General features: G+C 35.1%; 1 protein-coding gene across 4 annotated transcripts in view; it reads left to right on the top strand.

Annotated features, from left to right (window-relative positions):
- Positions 1-23537, top strand: part of CDH8 (cadherin 8) — a 390315-nt gene that overhangs the window by 337116 nt on the left and 29662 nt on the right. The window lies entirely within an intron of this gene.

The following is a 23537-nucleotide window of genomic DNA, read 5'->3' as shown; positions in this document are numbered from 1 at the left end:
GATCAAAATAGGATTCCTCACTCTGCCACTTTCTAACTCTGTGTGTACGTGCCCATGATTTAAAGTCCTAGTGCCTCTGTTTCTTCATTTGTGAGGTGGGGTTAATAATGCCTATCATAAAAATGATTTTAAGGATTATATATGATAATGAGGTAAAGCATTTACGACAGAGCCTGTTGCATAATATAGCTATCACGTATTGACTGCTTAGTATTACAACTGGAAGAATTAGAGATAATGCCTGCAAAGGGCCTGACATGTACAAGTTGGTCCATATATAGTAGCCGCTGTTACTATGTAGCTAGATCAGAACTCCCAAGCAGAAAAACTCTTAGAAACATTTATAAAATGAGGGTGGTTTAATTTTACTTTCTTGCATCATACCTCATTTACCTCTTTCTCTTCTTTATGTCTGTCTCTGGGATCTCAGGACCCCACACTGGCATGAAATAAAGGTTTTTTTATGCATAACTCATATGATAATAATAACAACAACAAGATTTTACTGTCTCCTATCCCTTTATGGGAATACACTATGCAATACCTCTATGAGGTGCCATCTTAAATTGTTTAGATGTACCATCTTAAATGGTTTACCCTTAGCAAAGGGCACCTACACCTTTGATTTTATCTTTTCCTGTGCTAAGAGTGCACAAACTTTTCTTATACAGAGTCAGGAAAGGCTTTGGGGTCCTACATCTTCTCTGTCACATTTACTCAAATGTGTCTTTCTAGGGAGAAGGCATCCAATAAGCAATATGTAAACCAAGGAGCATAGTTCTGCTTCAACAAAACCTTCTCTGTACAAAAGCAAAAGGCAGACTAGATTTGCTCCATGGGTCATAGTTTGCTCTTCTCCCCAAACTAGTTTATACTTTGAGAATCCCTTATCATATTGAAAGACAAGAACTGAAGGAAATACTTTTATTTTTTAACCCGGTAAGCCCTATTTTTTAAATTCCATTAAATTATGCTGATAAAATTAGTAATTTTTGTTGCCATTGTTTTGTTTTAGCTCTCTGTCTCTGTACATTATTATGAGTTATTAAAATAAGTCAGTTAACACTTTCAACATCTTGTCTGGAAAATATCCTGCCAATATCCACAAATTTATTTTGTGTGTTTTTTAAATTAATTTGTCATGTTATCGTAGGCACTTTACCAATTGTTTTGCTACTCTATGACTCAGTTGACCACTTTGCCAGTTTGCTATGGCAGTTTTGTCACCATTATACTACATTATACTAACTAAGAAGCTAATAGTTTCCCTGCTGCTTTTCCAGCATTTGCTCAAAGCTTCCTGACCTCCCAAAGTCAATCTTACGTATTTTAGACTTTAACCCATCTACTCACCGAGGATTAGTTTTCTCCAGAGAAAAACAGATAAAAGCATTCTGCAAAGTAATAGAAATCCACTGTTCTTGTTTTGGGAGAGGGCCTTCTACAGACTTTCTTTAATATTATTTAGCCTGTTATGATAGGGGAAATCTCAAGGAAAATAAGACCTATTCTCCTTCAATAAAAACAAACAAATGAAAAAAAAACCCACAACTCTCTTTTAGCTGGTGACATCAGGACAAATCTCAACACATACATACACACATACACAGATAAACACACATGCTTTTGGTGTGTATGTGTGTAGAAAAGCTCCAGCAGTCTCAGCAAAGTATATGCATACTCTTTTCATACTCCCTGAAGAGGGAAATTTTAAAAAATAGCAATATAATAGACATTTTTATACAGCTAGATCTGCAGGAAGAAATGCGTCAAACTGCAATAATGACGTGTAGCAAGAGTGACTAAGAGAAATATCCAATGGTCAGGTTCACAGGCAACCACAGACAGAGGTAAAAATCTCTGATGGGAGAATCTTTACAAAATTGGTCATCACATTTGCATTAGGGCATTGAAATTCATGTCAGCAGAGTGACTCTCATAAAAACATTGTATCTTTTCTCTAGATAGATAAACTTTCATCACAAATTCCCTGGTTGTGTCCCCGTTTATGCCAGTTGTTCTAGCATTATGGTTGGTAATAATGGCCCTTTTATTCCCAAAGTATTTGGATGATAAATTATATGCGTACCCAACCCTTAGGCTACATCTGCTTCCTTAACATAGAAAAATCACTGACTTTCTCACATATTAATAATTTTCAAGTGGATAATGATGTACTTCCCCTGCATATCACATTATTAATGTCTCAATAGGAAAAAATTCAGCAGCTGTCAATGTCTAATAAGTTGATCACAGTGGCCAGGAAATGTCGATGGAATGGTTAAATACATAAAAGTCGTGCATTATTATTACTGCTGTTCAGTGTATTTTCAGTGTTTGAGCCAAGTACTACAAAAGCTGCCTTGCATACTTTTTTTTTTTTTTTTTACCTTTTTTTCATCTGTTCAGGTACATTTAACAAGAGTGAACTGTGTTCCTGTGGCTTACAAGAAAGAGGTACTGTGACAAATAGGGGGGATGTGGATTAACGTTATGATCCACCTCTTCATCAACAATCCTACTAAAGATCGTACTCTACCCCCAAATCATTGATTTGCTTGTCTAAAATCCGAGGTTCTCAAAGGGCACAATAAGTTCCCAGACAAATGGATCTCAAGCAGATTGGGTGACAGAGGCACAATGAAGAATTTTAGGAGATTGAGACCTCTCAGCTGGTGTTATAGGGATAATGAGATGGAGGCAATAAAAATTTAGTGGCACTCTAATGCAAGAAAACAAACTGAGGAAAAAAAAAGATAATGCGCATGTATGCAAACCACAGAGCTTGATAGTGCAAATAGGTAAAATCAGTGCAGCAATGGCCCAGGCATACCCAAAATGAGTATGATCCTTTACCTTAGTAGAAGCCTTGAGAGTAGAAAAGCAATAATTAAGACAATGAGAGGGACAATAATAGCGTGTAAACAGAACACAGAGAAGGAACTCTGATAACCAGTTTCTGAAGGAAGTTAACCTGGACTGACTTCTCAAGGTGTGTGCGGCAAACAAAGGTGCATGATTTATCTAGGTAAGGGAAAATAGGCCTTTTCGAAGATAATGGGAGCAGCTTGGCTAGACAGCCAGATATACAAGGAGAATTGGTTGGTACTAGTAGACTAGAAAGTGAGGAGCAGCCTGGCATCAATATCTAAAAGTGAGGCTGGAGAGAAACTCAGGGAGATTTTGAGTAATTGCAGAGCTGAGGTTGAAAAATGAGTAGAACAACATGGAGGTAATTCTTAAAATGATTTTGTAGACTACAATCAGCCTTGAGGGAGGAGTCACCCACGTATGATTAACTATACTTGTTAGGAAAAATGTTTCAAAGATTTCAATTATGAGTTATATAAATATATTCATCATATCCCTGCATTTTCTTATATTGGATAATGCTCTTGGAGCCAACATATGGTTCTGCTAATAAACGTGTTACCTGGCACAGGAAAAAGAAAATAAACAACAACAACAACAACAAAGACCAGAAAGCTGAGAGATTTATTTCAAAAGTTTAATCAATAGCTACTATAATATAAAGGTATGTGTGCTTATCAAAGGTGTACAAATATTTCACAACCCTCACTTCTGCAAATTCTGACCAAACCCTGAAGATCTTATCATGCATATTGATACAAATGATATTCCTTAAAACCTCATTTTTCTCATGTGAAATAGGAGAGCTTATATAGATGGAAAAGACCATTATAGAATCAACTATGTGTGAGAAAACACATTTAGCAAGAGGGTTTATAACTTGCCACCACTCTGCCCAGTTATTCTACGGTTACAGAAAGCCAGTAGTGACAGAATTGCAACAAGGATCAATAATGCATCTATTCAAGCCAAGAAATAGAGGAATTATTAACCTTTAGAATCTATCTTTAGACCTCCTTCTCAACAATGCCCTCAAGAGTTAGCAGGCTACTTCAGAGATGCTCTTGACCCAGGCAGCTTCATCATTTTTAAAACATAAATATTGCATTGCCAAAATACCAGTATAAATCCCCTAGGACTCACTATTCAACATATGTTCAACACACTTCCTTGCTCCTACACATTTTGAAGTATGTCAACTTTTATGGAATTGTGGTATGAATGTAGATGTAGACAATCACAGTGTAACTGGTTAACTGAGGTGAAATTGGAAAAGGAAAGACAGACTAAATCAGTGGCTTTTAGAACATGGTCAGACTGTTGTATCCTACCTATAACATATATTAGTGATGTAACCTTGAGCAAAGTAGTTGAACTCTCTAAAACTCAAGTCTTTATCTGAAAAAAAAAGTATTAGTAAAACTATCCTCATAGTATTATTATGATTTATGTTTAAATCTTCAGAAAGATTGAATAAATGTTTTCTTGTACCAAATATCTGGCTATTCTTATCATCACTGAAGAAAAAAAAAGATTCTGTAATCATAATGAACACATAGTAAGTATTGCATCTTGGCTTACAAAACGATGGTTTCACTTTTCCTGACCCTTTTGTTTCCCAACAAATATCTTTGAGCTCATATTATTGTTATCCTCATTTTAAAGCTGTAGAATTTAAGACACGGTGAGGTTGAGGCTAAATGATTGCCCTGAAGTCACAAAGCTAAGGAGGGGTAATCAAGTGGCAGAAGTAGTATTCACAGTCTGTATGTGCCTGGGTGTGGCTGGAGCAACTTAGAAGAGAAAGTTGGGTTTGGGGTAGAGTTTGGCTGACACTAATTGAGTGCCTCTTATAGGCCAGGTACTTTAAGCATCTTATCTCATTTTAGCCTATGACAACCCTACAAAAGAGGTATTATTGTTCCATCTTACATGTGTAAATACCTGAGTGATTGCGAGAGACCTTTTCCAAGATGACAGAAGAGCTAAATTCAAACTGGAATCATTTTGATTCTAAAGCTCTTAGTATGTCATTGTAGAATCTTGTTTTGTGTAACAGAGAGAAGGCCAGTTTCTTAAACTGTGAAATGAAATAAAGGACCATACTTGCTCATTTTGGAACAAGCTGGAAGTCTATGTTTTAATGAAGTTCTCATTTCCTGCTCTTCCTTACGTTTCTAATCTTTTGGGTTCTATACTTTAGGCTGTTAAGGATTACAGATATTTGAAATGTGTTGCTTGGTGGTGAAATAGGTGGTTAATGCCTGGATTTAAAAGTAAACATAAGCTCTGTAAAGGTAATCCTTTCACTGAGCAAACCTCCCAAACCTTCTCACAGCGCTTTGGTTGAAAAATGTTTAGGCATACAATGACTTTGAGATTTTTTATTCCATTGAAAACATCACGTTGAAGATCATAAAGACCACTAGAACTGATGTTGTAGTTGACCTATATGCTAAAGGCAGAAAGAGGGAAATCACTTTATAAATAGGGTGTGTTTCCCTTGTCCATCTACCTGAGGTCTCTCAGTAGACGGCATCCCTTGCCTGAGGATAGAATGGCAGGGAATTTAAGCTCTTTGAATCTTCATATCCCCACTGGGATATGATCCATCTCAGTGGGGTAATTCTGCAGAAACTCAAACCACATGAGGATACTAACACCTTCAGAGCTCAGACTGCTGCATTTGGGATTATTCTAGACAGTAAGTACATTTCATTTCTTCCAAATACTCAACACCCCACACTACACGAAAAAGGAAGCACTCATAAAAAGGGCAAAACTCCTCCTCTAACTTAATTGAAAACAAATTGCTTTGCAGGCAAGTCTGGGCCCTGGGGGAGGTTAGCATATGGAAACAATTGCCACCGTACATACCTTAAGTCCTTATATCTATAGGTAAAGAAAGCCGGTGTCCTTCATTAAAGTTTCCAAGGGCTATGTGCCCATATGGTTACATATTTGGTTTGTGTCAGAGTTGAAGTAACAGAATGTAAATTAGCTGCTCAGGCAGGGAGGTGGGTATGGAAGGGTAGAGCTAACACTGGCAGGTGACACAATGAAAGGAATTAGAGAGAACACAAACGTGTGGGTTTCCCCTTCCTTCTCCCTCTAAAAGTCCAGCACATTGGAAAAGTTACTACCGGGAAGAAAGACTTCAAAGTTGTTTAGAACATAAATTCTGGATGCAGAGAGAAATAAATCAGAGTCCTTTTAGGTCAGGTTACGAGATGAGTTATTTCACTGCTTTCACTTTTAGTATTCTGATTTGCCAACGGAGGCTGATGACTTTCCTCACCTTTAAGAGGTGGGAACTGATTGAAATCGTGATGATAAAAATGAATGCAATAATATATAAATGAGATAAAGCTTAGAAAAGACTCACTACAATTCTTAGCTTACAGATGCTATGCAATCAAAATAGCTAGAAATTACGTAGGTTAAATCTGTTATTTTCTTCATTTTCAAGATAAAACTGAAGCACATAAGGATTAAGCAACTTGCCCAGGGCACTTAGTGGATAGATGGAAAACCAGATTTAAACCCGAAAAGTCTGACTCCAGAAAGCACAATTACAAATATTGTGTTAATAGGTGTTTCTTATAGCAGATTAGGATAATTACTTCTGGCAGGAAGGTTTGTGTGAGGGCTGAAGGCGTTGTTAGTATCATCTTGTAGTATATTTAAATTGATAGCATCCTCTTCATGACAGGCATCAAGACCTTTATAATATCCATTAAATTGAAGACACTAGGCTGTGGCATCAGGAAACCTAGGTGCCCAGAGTGCTGCTAAAGAACAGAATGGCTTTTAGAAAAGTAGTTAGACTATCTGAGCCTCAGTGTCCTGGTCTACAAAACGGGTATGTGATTATTATGTCCTCATCTATAGTTAAGATTACTGGATAAAATCTGTATGTTTTTACAGATTACATAATCAGTACATATTAAGTAAAGAATTGACTCTTATGTACTTTATGAACTTTGTGACCGATTTTTTTTTTTGGCTTAGAAGTGGGATCAGGACTGAACATTGCAACTTTCTTTTACAGTTGTGTTTCTTCCCTTTTTATTGTGGTATTACAGGAAAAAAGGAAGACAAATGAGACTATAATTAATGTATTATAACCCAGGCATACTGTTCAGTGGTTCATTTAATCCATCACAACCTTTAAGGAAAGTATCAACATAATTTTAAAGTTTACAGTACTGTAGTAAAGGATATTATATAATTTGCATACAGTTGTATGATTAAGAATTTGGAGAATTGGTCTATAGAACCCTTTTTAAACCCTATGGTTGCTGCTTTCTTAAAAAATATCTAGTTGCTGTAATGAACTATTTATTTTTCTGTTGTTTCAAAAGCTACTTTTTAAGCACAGCTTCTGCTTTCAAACCTCAAAAGGACACATACAAGATGCAGAAATGTCCTTCTAATTTCCAAACACATACTGCTAACCTAAAATGCATTCACTCAAATAAATATAAAGAAACACAAAACCCAGCTCTGTCAGGGTTTCTAGCTGCAAGACTTCCAATTAAAAATATCTCTTTTTCTTTACCCAAGTAGCATTTCCAACATAGATAACAATTTCACTGCAACATCTTTAATACCATTAATGATTTGATCTTTCTGCAGAGAACTTAAAAGCCTGTAGAAGACAGCGACAGACCCGGGGTAGGTAGGTGGAAGGTTACACAGCAGGAATATCTAGTGATCTGAACATATTAAAGAGAGTGCACAGGAATTAAAAGAACCAGATGAGGGGCACTTAAAAAGTACCACTTGAACACAAACCAACTGCTGATTTTTAAAATAAGAACTTTGGAATGAGAAAGTGGATTTTCAATTTCTCTTTGGTTTTATTTTCACAGGCAAAACTAAATGGATAGTTGTGGCAATCAATTCTGGGAACAGTGCCCTGTATAGCGTAGGTGACTACGAAATTTGAAAAATCAATAATTCAGGCAAAAAAATCATGCTGCTATGAAAATAGAGTAAGAAGAATGGAGGTATTCCTGGATGAATATTGATCATTATTTGAATAATTTTTCTAAACATTCAGATTATGTTTGTGTGGCTTTACTTTGGTTTTGAGAAATCAGATTCACTGACATAGAAATATCTCAACATGAATAAGACTTTCTGCTTCAGTTACGTATAAGCAAAAACTGGCAACTCCACATTTATCTAAATTTCTTAAGTTAGATAACCAATGTGGACCAGAATATTCATCTTTCATTCTGTAAACATCAAAGTCTGAATACAGCCTCAGTGCTAGATTCTAATTAAGTTATTTAAGACAAAGACTCCTGCCCATAAATAAATTTACCATCCAATTCCAATGAACACAGTAGCAATTAATTTAGATTCATTTTCAAGTGGGAGGGCAAGTTGTGCTTTGATTTAGAGCCACTCATTCTGCCCTAAAACCTGACAATCATCTTCTAAGAAAAGTATGGGTGAAGCAAGTCAAGCTCATTGTCTCTGCAGGAAAGGATAGTAGTGATGGAAAACACAAAGAAGGCAATAGTAATAAAAATAATGATAATAATAATAAATTGACCTTGCTATGCTGTGCCTGGTCTATGTTAAGCACTTTGCATACCCTATGTCTTCTCGTCCTCACTCTTATGTAAAATAACTGATTATTATCTCCATTTTATATACAGGGAAACTGAACTTTCAGTGTTCTAAAAGTTCTTATAGAAACTATACAAAACTTAACAAAAAGCTTCTTCTTTATCTCTTCTCCATGTTGAACTAATCATAGTCATCACCATCTCAGGGCCATTGAAAGTGCTGTTTCCTCTCTCAGCACTCTCTTTTTCCCTTCCCTCTTCCAGATATCTGAATGGTTGATTCATTCATATGCCTCAAATCTGCTCAAATGTCTCCTTTAAAATCAGATCGTCAATGAGCTTGTGTTTCTCTACCCTTCCCCTTAATCCCCAAACTTGCTTTAATTTGCCATTTTTACCTTCAATGATATCTCACTGGACAATCTCTTACACCTTGTCATTTTGTTATCCAAACCAACAAAGATGAACTCTGTAGGTTTTTGTTTTTTTTTTTTTCAGACAGGACCCTTTAGAGAAAACAATGCCTTTTCTCCCAACTTCTCTCTATTCTCAATTCTAATTGTATTGACCAAAGATGTACCAAGGAAACAGAAACCATGTTGAATGTTCAAAACAAGAAATTTAATACAAAACAGTGGTGACAAAGATGATGGAAGATGCTAAAAACCAAACAGGAAACAGGCGGGTAACTTAAATATTGGCAGTAATAGGAAGCTACTCCACTCCTATGCAGAGAGAGAGAAGGAGTAGAATTACTGGAGCCAAGAGTCTGGAGTTAACCAGAAAAGTTAAAATCAAAAGAGGCCAAATTAAAGGAAGGGGAGTTGAATCCATTAATGATGTTCAGCTGCTGCCAGAAATGCCACATAAAGTGGAAAATAAGGGAGATGAATAACTTGGAGTCTTGCCCTCTAAGAATTCCACTGCTTCCCATTAGCTTAACCCAGCCAAGCTCTGGACTACAAAGGAACTGTCAGGTCAGCACCTCCTGCAGTACAGAGCAGAACACTAGACGGCCAAAAAATGATTCTGAATGCAAGCAGTCAACAATGGGCACAGTCCTAGTAATGTGTTATGCGTCTAGTTGGTGTTAGGGCCCTTGATATAGACCCAAAATGTAACGTAAAATTTTTACATAGCATATGCAACAAGTATAATTAATGAAATATGTGTTTGATTAATGCTGTTGTTATAATGTTGTTGTTTAACTGTGTCTTCCACCAGATATTAAGCTCTATCTGGATTTTTTATTGCTATATCTTTTTTATTGCCTAGCCAATAAAAAACTCTCAGCGTTCTTCTTCTCAAGTAATACCTGGTGAATGAATGAATGCGAGTGAATAACACAGGATTTAGCAACATAGTAGTTTACACTCACTTTAGCATCATATTACAATACTTATTTTTCTAGAGGTTTTGATTCTCTTTCTTAACCTAGTCTTCTAGCCTCAGAAAGATAAGAACATACAATTAATCACAAAGTTTTGAAGAAGGTATTATTGCTAGTCTCACAGGACCATCACACATATGATAGCTACAAAATCCCATATATTTGTAAGAGAGTAAGGGGAAAAGACAATTATCAAGACACAATACCACAATGACAGAACCAATCTCTGAGGAGCACGAAGGGTGCAATGGCGAGCAAATATTGGAGGGAAGGTATCCTCCAAAATGTCTGTGTTCTCTCTTCAACTGGCTTTTCTAGAATTACCAAACATGGGCCCTGCTCTTCCTTCCAGGGTGATGAAGGTGACTGAAATAATGCCTTTCATAGAATCTTTGTTCTGTCTTCAACTGGCCTTTCTAGAAATACCAGACATGGGCCCTGCCCTTCCTCTTAGGGAGATGAAGGTGATTGAAATAATGCCTTTCATAGAGAAATTGCCATTGAGCAACAAGAAGATCAAACGGATTTCAGAATTTTTCCATCTATAAGACTCTTAATGGGAGGGCAGTGAGAAATTTGTGACCATGAACCATCCAAAGATATTAGTGAATACAATGCATGATGAAATAAATAGCATCTAGGGTCAGCCCCTCCAGAAAAATACTTAATGATACCCAAATGTCCTTTAATACTTTTAAAGAACTCAAATAGCATTTGTTGTAAAGGACCTACCTCTTTCAACAGGCTTGTCAGACAATCCTTAATTGTGACTGGTTAGAGGACGCCAAAGATACAGAAATTAAAATGTATGCTTCAATGACTTCTACAAGCATGGCACTGTATTAGGGAATCCACATACATTATGTCATCTTATTCTTATTTACAAGTATAAATGCCTCCTTCTAAAGGTCTGTTAATTAAATCATGGGTAACATTTACTGACTTTAGGTTTTGTACCATGTTATATTGCTTATTGTTTATATATGCAGAACTATTTGTAATATTTCTAATAGTCCTATGGGGGGTGTCCTATCATTTTATTTTTCAGTTAAGGTAATATTCAAGGAGGTTGAAAATTTTGCCCAACTCTACAAAGCAGTAAAAAACAAATATGTTATTGGAGGTTATCTATCTAGGTTTTCTTTTAACTTTTTACTGTGAAAAATATTGAATATATAAAAGTAGAAAAAGTGCTTTATTGAGCTTCACATACCCTTATTTCAAATATTAAAAATTCTAAACTCATGTCCCAGCTTAATTCATTTATTTTCTCACTGATTTCCTCCACTTGTATTTCTCTGAAGCAAGTCCCAGTTATCATACCATTTACCCATAAATTTTTTAGTGTATTTTATTTAGGTTCTCTGTTGCTGTAGCTACTTTTTGTCCTTATAGATGGAATCATTTTGTGTAGAACTAGTTATTGGTTGGGAATGTTAAAATGAATCACTTAAACCTTCACTTTAAAATGTCACTGGCAAACTGCTGATTCCAGCCTGCATACGGATGGGCAATTGCTATTGTGTAAATCAAGCAAGATAATTACAAGTGCTCCATGGCTTCTTGGACAGAACAAGCATTTCCAACAAAACACATGTAAGCCAAAACACATGTTTTTTTTTTTCTTAAACTTCTTTATCTTTAAAATGAGGGCTGATGAAGGACAAGAGTAATAATTGAGGAAAAACACCATGGCTGTAGTGAACAGGAGAATTTAATTGGAGATACTATAAGAGGGAATACTAATAATTTTTAAATCCTGAACAATATTCAACTGTGAGACTATGGTAACAAAAGCAACACAAGTATTTAGGCATCATTCCCATTCCCTGGACTGCTGTGGATATTGAGGTTTTGGCAAATGGGTGTTTAAAAGTAAGAATGCAGAGTAATTAGCAGAAAATCCACATGTGACATCTCTTGGGATTCTTTTGAAACCAGTTTCACATCTTCTTAGATTTCTATATTTTTCATTTCAAATTCTAAAATACAATAAAATTACTATTTTTTCCTAATACATAAACTCCCATTGCATCTGATTACTAAAAATTAATGAGCTATTAAATGCCTAGATAAATTGTTTTCAATCTTCAATGACTTATTATAAAAGGAAAATGCTATAACTCTACTTGAAACATTGGCTTAGATTTCACTTTTCACAAGGAGAGAAAAAGAGATTGAATATTATCTTTTTTTGTTATAGAAGAGTAAGTTGAACAGCAGGATCTACTTACTGAGTTGTGGGAATGTCTATTTCTTAAAATGTGAAATATCTCAGGGGCTTATCCTTCTGTACTTGGAGAGATTATTTTCCCAGAGATTCAATGAAGGTTTTTAGAGCCTTTACAAAGCATTATGAATACCCTTAGCATCATCCAGATTACCATACAGGACTCTCCTCAGATGCCAGCTATTGTCAGCATTCAACTCGTGCACAGTATTGCTCAAAGGAACATTCTGTGGATAAGCTTTAGGATCACGATTTTAGCTTTGCAACTACTCTTCCAATCTTCAAAGGGTTAGAATAAGCCGCTTTCCTATGTGAATGCTAATTCAACTGTGACAATATCCTCTTTACTCTCAAAATTTTAAGTAAGATTTTTGAGAAATCATTTACATTCCATAAAATTTGCCCATTTTGTGGTACAATTTAATAATATTTCACAAATTTAGAAAGCTGTGCAACCATCAGCACCATGTAATCTTAGAACATTTCTATCACCTCAAAAAAAAAAAACCTTCTTGCTCATTTTCAGTCACTTTCTGTTTACACCACGAGCTGCAAACAACAATGAATCTACTTTCTGTCTCTATAAATTTGCCTTTTCTGGGCATTTTAAATAAAGGAAATTACACAGTATATGATTTTGTATTTGTCTAATTTTATGTAGAGTAGTGAGTTTGAGGCTCATTCAAGCTGTGGTTTGTATCAGGACCTTGTTTCTTATTATTGCCAAATAGTATTGCATTGTGTGGATAGGCTATGTTTTGTTTATTCATGCAGCAGCTGATGGACATTTGGATTGTTCTTACATTTTGGTGACTGCGAATAATGCTTCTATAAACACTTGTGGGCAGGTGTTTATGTGGACATGTTTTCATTTATCTTGCATAGATAGCTCAGAGTGAAATGGCTGGGTCATATAGTAAAGATAAGTTTAATATTTTAAGAAACTACCAAAGTGTTTTCCAAAGTGACTACCCCATTGTACATCCTTAAAAGCAATGTAAGAGTGATCCAATTTCTCCCTGTCTCCACAAACAACTTTTACGGTCCTTTTTTTAAATATATATAAAAAACTATTATAGTCATTCCAGTAGGTGTAAAGGGATATCTTGTAGTTTCTAATTTGCATTGGTGTAATGAATTTCTAATGCCCTTTGCCCTGTACTAAATATTATGCCCAGCTTGGCACATTTATTTGTTCTTTCAGCCACAAATATTTATTAATATACAGCTTTGTTTTAGGTGCTATATTAGGTGCAGAATCTACAAAGGATAATAAGCAAATGGTATTAAATTCATGAAATTTAAAACCTTACAGGTTATAACCATGGGATCCATAGTGGCAGAAAACAGATGAATCAAGTAATAAAGTTAATGTTTTAAAATTACATATGTCATAGGTGCCAATTGTGCATGTGTGTATGTATGTGTGTGTAAAACGAAGGGGAGGGAGCAAGTGATGTTATGCAGATTTATAAGTATTAAAAAAATCCTTGTTCTCATCCACAAGTTCAAGTCCCCCTGAGTAAATAATGATTGAGCTAAGATGTAAAGTATGAGAAGGAATTTACCTAGAGAAGGTAAGTAGGGAAAACTGTATTACACAGAAATTGTTGTATTTTCAAAGGAAACAGAGAGGGAAAGAGAACGGCGTGTGTTAGAATCGGCATTGGTAGGATGTTCCATGTTATCATAGGTGATTTTCCTAAGTTACCAACTACTACCATCAATCACAAATATGTGTAATCATCTTCAAATGTGGCTTTATTTAATGGACTAGATTGATACGGTTTGCATGAAGCCAGAGAGAAAATGTGACCTGCCAAATATGGTAAGCACTTTATTTATTAGAGTAATGTACAATCACTGAAGTGTTTTGAAGATGTATGTTTGCCCAAGTTTAAAACAGATCTCAGGATGTAGTGAGGAGAACAGATTTGGGTTGGCAAGAATGACGCAGGGATATGGTTAATGGACTATTATTAGAAACCTCACATGCTTAAGTTTAAAAAATTGTGAAAAGATCACCAGAATTGTTTTCATTCACTTGACAGCTTTTACCTTATCTGAAGACTTATATTCACAGAACACAAAATTCAAAAATTGAATGAATGATATTTGGAGAAGGATATCCGTACAATACAATGAGGAACTTTCTAATTCTTTTCGGTTGTTTAACCATGGCATAGACTGCAATGAAGCAGTGATCCTTTTATCTTGAGACATATTCAAGAAAACACTGAAGAGTCATTTGGGTAGAATTAGAGTACTTCAGGAATGGAACAAACCAGAGCCATCATCTAGCCAAACGTTCCTTCAGATGCCCAATGATTTGTGATTGATTTAATATTTTGATCCCCGCATTAGTACAGTTTCAAAGGAATTTGGATGCCAATGACAAACATATGATTTGAAGATAAACTATTGAATTGCATCTTATTTTTTAAATAAACATTGATTATTTGAGATAAAATCTGTCCTCTCTCTTAGTTATTTTGTGACTTTGAACAAATAACATAGCCTCTGCCTAAGTCTTGATTTTCAGTTCATTATTACGGGCATGAAAAGATTGCCTTTTGCAGAGCACAGTAACTGGTACATGTCTGACAGATGCTAATTGCATGGTCTGCCCAGAAATGTATTCAAAAAAATTGTTCCATTGGTATAATGATAACAACTTAATAACATATGGTAATCATAATTAATTATAATTACAGAATTTTAAATGAAGATTTTCCTGATAATGTCCCATCTCAGAGATTTGACAGTGGATACAAAAGCTGATTTTGGCTGTGAACTAGTTTAGGTTGTGTAAATATAACAAATCCAACATCCTTGCTCATTGTTCCGTTTTTAAAGAATTCATCATAGGCTGATTTATGGGGACTTAGGATAACTCTAGCAAGAAAAATGCAACACGAGAAATTGCTTTTATTAAATCTTTAGCCTGGAAATGGCATATGTCACTCCTGTTCACATTTCATTGGCCAAAGCAAATAAGATAACCACACAATTCTAACTTAGAAGGGGCTAAGAGTACAGTCCAACTGTTTTCCTTGGAAGGTGAGTCAGATACACTTGCTGAACAGCACTGTTGATGACCATCAGACTCCAAGTTCCAAGTCATGACATTGTCTATGTAAGTATTTCAAAAGTTCAGAACTAAGTCAATGAACATCAGTTTGTAAGTCACAGCTCCTTATGAAAAGTGGTCAAAGATAAAGAAGCCAGTAATAAGGACTGCTTTAAAGGTGCTTAAGATTAGCAGGGGAGGGTATGAGAATATGGCTTTCTACAATTATTTTACGAGTAAGAGAACTCAAAGAGGGTCATTAGAAGGCATTAACATGTGCCAGTATCATGCTATTTTTGTTACTGTAGCCTTGTAGTATAGTTTGAAGTCAGGTAGCATGATACCTCCAGCTTTGTTCTTTTGGTTGATGGGTGCAGCAAACCACCATGGCATGTGTATACCTATGTAACAAACCTGCATGTTCCGCACATGTACCCCAGAACTTAAAGTATGAAAAAAAAGAGAAGGTATTAATATGTGCTTTAGGGCTTCAGGGACAAAGGAATTGATATCTGACACAAAAGAAAAACGAAAAGCAAGTGGCTAACCTGGTCTCTATTCTGTGGTAGAGCAAACAGTTAATAGTGTTGAGAAGAAGTTGCAGTTTCATCAGTAGTGTTGATGAAGAGTCAAACTCTGTAAAATATTTGAAGAGACTTATTCTGAGCCAAACATTGGTCATAACCAATGACCCGTGACACAGCCCTCAGGAGATTCTGAGAACATGTGCTCAAGTTGATCAGGGCACAGCCTAGTTTTATACATTTTAGAGAGACATGAGACTTCAATCAAACACATGTAAGATATACATTGTTTCAGGCCAGAAAGGTGGGACAACTTGAAGGGTGTTGGTTGGGGAGCAAGGGGCAGGTGGGAGATTCCAGGTTATAGGTAGATTTTAAATTTTTCTGATTAGCAATTGCATGAAAGGGTTATTAACAATAGAAAGGAATGTCGGGATTACCATAAGAGGTTGTGAAAACCAAAGTTTATCATGCAGATGAAGCCCCAAGGTAGCAGGCTTCAGAGAGAATAGATTGTAAAGGTTTCTTATCAGACTTAAGGTCTGTGTTGATGTTAAATGCTGGTCGACTTTTCCTTAATTCCAAAAGGGAGGAGGGTATGATGAGGCATGTCTGACCCTTCCTTCCCAACATGGCCTGAACCAGTCATTCAGGTTAATTTTGGAGTGCCCTGGCCAACAGGAGGGGTCTATTCAGGTGGTTAGGGGGCTTGTAATTTTATTTTTTGTTTACAGTAGCAGAACATTTTATATGTTATTATTATATGCAAACGTAGACTGCAGCTGGGACTGGCTGGTATTAGAAGGAAAATAGATAGATGTACTTACATAGAGGCTGAAATTCCAGCCCAACTACATTTCCAAAGCAAATCACATTTTTGGTTTTCCAAGATTGGGGGTTGTTGCAATTTGTCCTCTCTATGTAATTTTCTGACTGTATAAAATAGCAGCAAAACATAGGATCATCTTAAAGGAAACCCCAGTCCTAGTAGGGCCAGAGGACCTAGAATGGCAGAAATCTGAGTTGGGGACTTTTTAGGAAAAGCATGGTGTAAAGTAAATGGAGCCCATTTTTATCAAAATAATTAAAGTTGGAGGCTGCCACTGGAAGAGTCTTTGAGGAACATGTGAAAGATGCCAGTAAGGAAAAGTACCAGCAGTATTTTATCTTCCTCACATAGGCCTTCAGTGACAGGTTACAGCTATATCAGCCATACAAGATTATGTCATTTACTTTGATCCCTGTGTTTTCTGGGAAAGACGATGAAGAGATCAGAATCAGATACAGCAGATACTGGAATGAAAGAGAAAAATTGAGGAATGGAGTGAGAAGACAAAAACATACCCCACTTTTCCAGGCTATCTTCCAGACCTGAAGGAAAACCAAGCTTGTGGAAGGCAGATGTTTTAAATTTAACACATTGGAAGGTTTATAAAAAGCCATCTTTTTTTGTGGTATAGTTGACTTACAATAAACCTCTTTTCAAGTGCGCAGTTCCAAAAGTTTGACAAATGTGTACACTTACGTCACTATTAACAATAATCAAGGTGTAGAATATTTTCGTCACCCTACAAAGTTCGCTTATCTCTCTTTGCAGTCAATCCTTTGCACACATATGGTAGCAAGCAGTGAGGGAATTTGGGGGATGATGGAAATGTTCTACATCTTGATGAGTATTTTTTATTTTTAGGATGACAATGTCAATGAATACAGGCAATTTATGTGTTTCTTTCTAAGCTGTATGTTAAATGAAGGTTGAGAGTACAACCTTGCTTGTTGCTGATGTTTCGGAAAAATATTCAGTCTTTCAAAATTAAGTGTAATATTAACTGAAATTGTTGTGGTTGACCTTCAATTGGTTGAGGAAATCCCCTTCTATTCATAGTTTGCTGAAAAATTTGATCATGAATGAATCTTGAATTTTATCAAATTCATCTCTTGAAATGATCATGTGTTTTTCTCCTTTATTCTGTTAATCCATTGATTAATTTTCAGAATTTGAAGAAAAAACAAACTTGTGTTCTTATCAGAAGCACCACTAAGTAATGTTAATATCATTTTTAGTGTCTCTTATTTAATTGACCTTTTCATTATTATGAGATGGCCCTCTTTATCACTAATATTCATTGTTCTAAGATTTATTTCATTTGATATTAATATAGCCACTTCAGCTTCCTTATGATATTAGTATAACCACCCTAGCATTTTTATTACTAGAATTTTCTAGTTGTATATTTATATATATATTTTCTTTTTTGCAATTTTACTTGTTAAATTTTCTTTGTCTTTGTAACTTTCCAAGCAAAACGTTGTGGTTTTTTTTTTTTTTTTGAGTGTGTGTGTAGTTTGTATCTTACTAAGTTTTTAAATCTAGTCATGCAGTGACTGCCTTTTTATTTGAGGACTTATTCTATTTATTTTTATGTAATATTTGACACTGTTAACTTTAAGTCTACAATTCATGTTTGCTGGTTCACTCTGTTTTATTTTTTATCTTAAACTGTCTTCTTCAGTATTAAGTGGCTATTTTTGTGCTCAATTTTATGTCTTCTCTCAACTTATTAGTAATAGCTCTTTTATTATTATTAATATTGTCATTAGTCTAAAGTTTATAATGTTTGTCTTTAGCTTATCAAACTTTAACTTCAAGTAATATTATACTACTTCACACAGCAATGTAATAATATATTTCTTACAATGTAATAATTTTTCTTCATAGACATCTTTATGCTCTCATCTCATTTTATTTCTATACATTATAAAGTCATAATTGAGTTATTTTAATTTAATCAGTCAATATGCATTTCTTAAATTTCATAAATGATAACACTATTTTTAGTTAACCACATATTTACCAATTCTGGCACTTTTTGTTTTGTTGTCTAAATTCATGTTTCTAGCTGGAATAATTTGCCTTCAAGATTAATAACTTCCTTTAACCTATTATTCAGTGCAGATCTCTTGGTGACAAAACTTTTCATTTTATTCATTCTTTATTTATCTTCTGCCTCCTCTTTCCCCTTCTGGGACTCTGATTACACGTATATCAGACCACTTGGTATTGTCTCATAGTTTTTTTGGTTTTTTTTTTTGCTTTCTGTTCATCTCTGTGTTCATGTTCAGACAGTTGCTATTGCAATGTCTTCAAATTCACAGATCTTTTCTTCTGCAGTTCTTTATATGTTGATAAAGCAGCCAACTAAAATTTCATTTCAGATATTATTTTATTATTTATATAACATCCATGTGTTTTAAAAGTACATAATCTTCCATTTCTCTTATTGTTTTCTTTTTCTTTAAATACTTGGATGTACATACAACAGTTCCTTTAAAGCTTTGGAGTATCTTATCATCACTGTCATTTCTATGTCGGTTTCTATTGACTGACTTTTCTCTTGATTTTAGATAACTTACTTTTGTTTCTTCACATATCTTGAATTTTATATGAGTTTTAGACACCACAGCTGTTAACGGTGAGATACCTGGATTTCACTATAGTTCTTATTGCCCCTTGAGTTTGGTAGAAATGAATAGAAGTTTAGATCAGTTCTAATCAGTGTGAGGGTTTTTGTGTGTGTGTGTGTGAGGTGGAGTCTTGCACTGTCACCTCGGCTGGAGTGCAGTGGCATGATCTCGGCTCACTGTAACCTCTGCCTCCCAGGTTCAAGCGATTCTCCTGCCTCAGCCTCCTGAGTAGCTGGGATTACAGGCACTCACCACCACGCCCAAATAATTTTTTGTATTTTTAGTAGAGACGGAGTTTCACCATGTTGGCCAGGCTGGTCTCGAACTCCTGAACTCATAATATGCCCGCCTTGGCCTCCCAAAGAGGCTTATTTTTAACAACAAGTTTAGGGTAGATCTAGAGTAGCTATTCCCTAGAATTAGTTTCTCTCTACTTTTATGGTGTATCTTTCTTGTTTCTCTGCTGAATGACTTATGTATTAGGTGAGGTCTTTCTGCTTTACATAGTCAAACCTCAAGTGTTTCCAACCCTATGATAGTCACAGTAGTCATTCAACATATATTTCCACAGTTGATATTTTATCCCAGTAGTTGTTCTGGCCAGGCCTCTTGGATTCTCATTCTATATGTGTGTAGCTTGGTAGTCAACCAAAGATTCATGAACCTTATCATATTTCACAAGATCTGTTTTCTGCAGAGTTTCCTCCACTCTAGTATTCACTTTTGCAAATTCCAGCAATTTCACCATTATCAACCCCCATCTCTGTATCTTCAGCTCACCAAGACTGTCATCCTCTGTTTGGGCTTTACTTGAGTTGAGAGTTTTTAAAATACATTGAATTACACTCTTTAAATATTGAAATGTCTCTTGTCACTAAATCTCACTGAAAAAGTGAGAATGTGCCTCAAATTTCTTCCATGGACAAGAAAGAACAAATATAGTATGTGATTTCTTTCTTGGTAAGAAATGCATGTTTTATGCATGAGTTATACTTATTGTACATATTGAATAAAACATTAAGTACAATAACTAAACAAGAATAATGCAAGTCTAGAACCATGCATCATGGAATATCATGGAATTTGGAAGGGGAAATGCTGTATTTTCATTTTAGAAAAATCTGAATTCACAGTTAAAGAAAGTTGACTTATATCAGATTATTTTAAAGAAAGAAGTAAGCTCTTTAATGATGAGTGAAATGTATTCTGAAGTGACATGGATACAATTTCCTAGAGGACACTAAATATTTCTCTTAATAGTTGAAATATTCCAGTCAATAGAGATACATGAATGTAAGAATTCTGTGAGGAAGAAAAGGAGAGGCCTCAATACAAAAATAAAAAGATAGAAATTTATCAAATGATGTCAATGACCTTGGGCTAAAAGGGCTACACATTAAGATAAGAGAGGCAATTCTGTGCTATTTAACAGCACCTACTGTATACACAGTCTAATGCTGAATACCTGAGATAGGAAGATGTAAACATTCAACTAACAGTCTTGTCTTCTAGGAATCATTATCTCTGGAGAGTTTCAGAATTTGGTTCATAACTATAGCATTTTCCTAGTCGCTTTTGGCATTTTCTTTGGTGATGTAGAAAGATGTAAGTTCACATGAGCTTGTCTATTATTAAGATAGTTTTAAATCAACATCTGTATTACCTAAAGCATTGAATGATGGATTTACACTGTGTTAGGTAGAACATTTGCTTGAAAACCACTTTATATTGCATCTGAATACTATAATAACCTCATATTTCATTCTGAGAACTCTTCCTCAATATGAATCTTGAAGAACCTTACTTTTATCTTAACATATATATTTTTAGTTTTTTACAGTACTTTATATATCAACTATGAGGCTTCCAAATAAAAATTTATTATAAAGTATGAAAGTGTGGAATCCAAACATTCTTAAAAGATTGTAGCTTTCTGCTTTGTTTCAAAGCTGAGATAACTGATAATCTTGCATATGGTAATAATAACTACTATTAGTTTAAGTTTTATTGAATATTTTACACATGAAAAACTCTGAAAGAACACTTTAGGTGGAATAACAAATGTATTCCTCAAAGATTTTTTCATCTTCAGTTCCTTAATTAGTAATGTGAACACAGTCAAAATATCTGGTATTACCTTGGAAAAATTATTTTAAAATGCAACCAAATAGGCAATAAGATTGGTATGCAAATAAAAATGATTCCAGAGCCTGGGCACTGTCTACTATGATATTCAAAAATATTCTGAAATATGCATCATAAAGAAATTGCACCTAATATAAGCCTTTCAATAATCAGAATTTTGAAAGGGAACAAATTCCCTAAAATTCTCTGGATTTGTTAAGCATAACTCTTCTGATTCTACAGTGTGAAGAATTTGATGGTAGACATCTTTATATCACTACCCAGTACCAGGAAGTACCACACATCCATTATCAACTAGGGATGGCAAGCTTAGAAAATCAAATACCATCTTGAGAATATTTTAAAAGACTCATTCAAAAAAAATCCCTTTTATTTTAAAAGAAAGTATTAAAATGAAATAATGCATGACTTCAAAATGTATTTAGATTTCTCTATAGTGTACAACAAAAGGGAATTGTATCAGATTACATTTTCAGTAAAAAGAGTTTGAATGAGTTTGATGTGATTTCTGTTTCAATCATAAGGGTGACCTACACAGGTATCTTTTTTTTTCAATCATTTGTTTCTGCTCTCTCCATCTGTATTTTAACCTGTTCATATGTGGGTGAATTTGAGGGGAAGTAAATCAGTTTGACCTTTAATGTAAAGTCATTCTTGTGTGATCAAAACAGTACTATTTCCAATATTAGGAAGAATGTGGATTTTAAGATTCAAAAGCACATGCCATTCTCAGCAACCTGGGAGGAATGATAATGTGTCCACTGCTTGAATGACAATTTTGTCTACATAACTGCCTTCCATTCTCTTGCCTTCACTGTGTATTAAGACTTCTGCCCAAAGATATATGTTTAGACAGGCTGTTTTAATATCACATATTAAACTTTAAAATGATTCAAGGACAAACACTGGACTTTAGCTCACTGTAGGATACCACATTTCCTTGCATCATTTCCTTTTTTTTTTTTAGTAGCTATTTTACCACTAAACCAGGAAAGTAGGAATTATGCAGGAAAATTGCTATCAGCTGGTACCCTGGCTGGACCACACAATCCAGAGCATAATAGCTTCCCCAGTGGAGCCTCTGACGGCTTGATCCAAGCCATTAACCACTGCTAACACCTAAGGGAAGAAATGGAATACGGTGAAAGGGCTATCAAGCATCCCAGAAGATCTTTATGCCAACAACATTTGTTTGAAATGCAGATACCCAGGGCCCATCCCCAGAAATTCTTATTTAGTTGATTTAGAGTAAAATCCAAGAATATGCATTATTAATATGCTCAGATATTTTTAACTGAATTACTGCAGGATTTTTTTTTCACTTGGCATCAGTTTATATGAATATATGCTCAGACCCGAGTGGTAATGGGGTTGAAATTTGGATTGGCAAGGTGGATCAGATGCAATAGTTCCCCCTTATCCATAGTTTTGCTTTCTGAGGTTTCAGTTGCCTGCTTTCAACCTTGGTCTGATAATATTAAGTGGAAAATATCAGAAATAAACAATTCATAAGTTATAAATTGTGCACTGTTCTGAGAACTGTGATAAAATCTCATGCAGCCTTGCTCCATCTCGCTGGGGATGTGAATTATCTCTTTGTCCAGCTTGTCCACACCTTTAGTCACCAACTACCTATGTGGGTAATCAGATAAAAGAAAAAAAACAGTAAATATAGGGTTCAATGCTATCCATGGTTTCATGTATCTCCTGGGGTCTTGGGATGGATATCCCACAGATTAGAGAAGACTACTGTATATCAGAGCTTAGTATGTATAGGTATTTATTTTTAACATTTGAATCAACAAGTAATAATTCTATGTATTTATGGGGTACAACGTGGTGTTTTGAACTGTGTATATATTTGTAGGGACTTAATTTTTAAAAATTAGTGTAATAATAAGTTCAAGATCAGTGATATATGTTTCTCTCATTGCATTCCATTTGTGTAGGGTTAGATACACTCAGGACTTCTCAAGACACTGCTTGTTATTTTGAATCTCTTGTTACACATTCACCCTCTCATATTCATTTATGCCTATTATGTATTTATTCAACAAACCAATCAGCACCATTATATCTACTTTACATTTACTTTATAATCAAATCTCCATTACATCTCTGAATTTGATATTACAAAATCCTCAGGCTGTTTGTTCCTGCTGCCTCTTCCCAAAAGGAAGCAGTAAATTTTCAGCTAACTATTGAAGAATGATAGGACTTTTCTACATTTGTAAGGAAGAAGTGAGTTTATTGGATGGAA

The sequence above is a fragment of the Pan paniscus genome, chromosome 18 (genome assembly GCF_029289425.2).
Source record: "Pan paniscus chromosome 18, NHGRI_mPanPan1-v2.0_pri, whole genome shotgun sequence".
Taxonomy (NCBI): Eukaryota; Metazoa; Chordata; class Mammalia; order Primates; family Hominidae; genus Pan; species Pan paniscus.
This window is presented reverse-complemented; position numbering and strand designations above follow the sequence as displayed.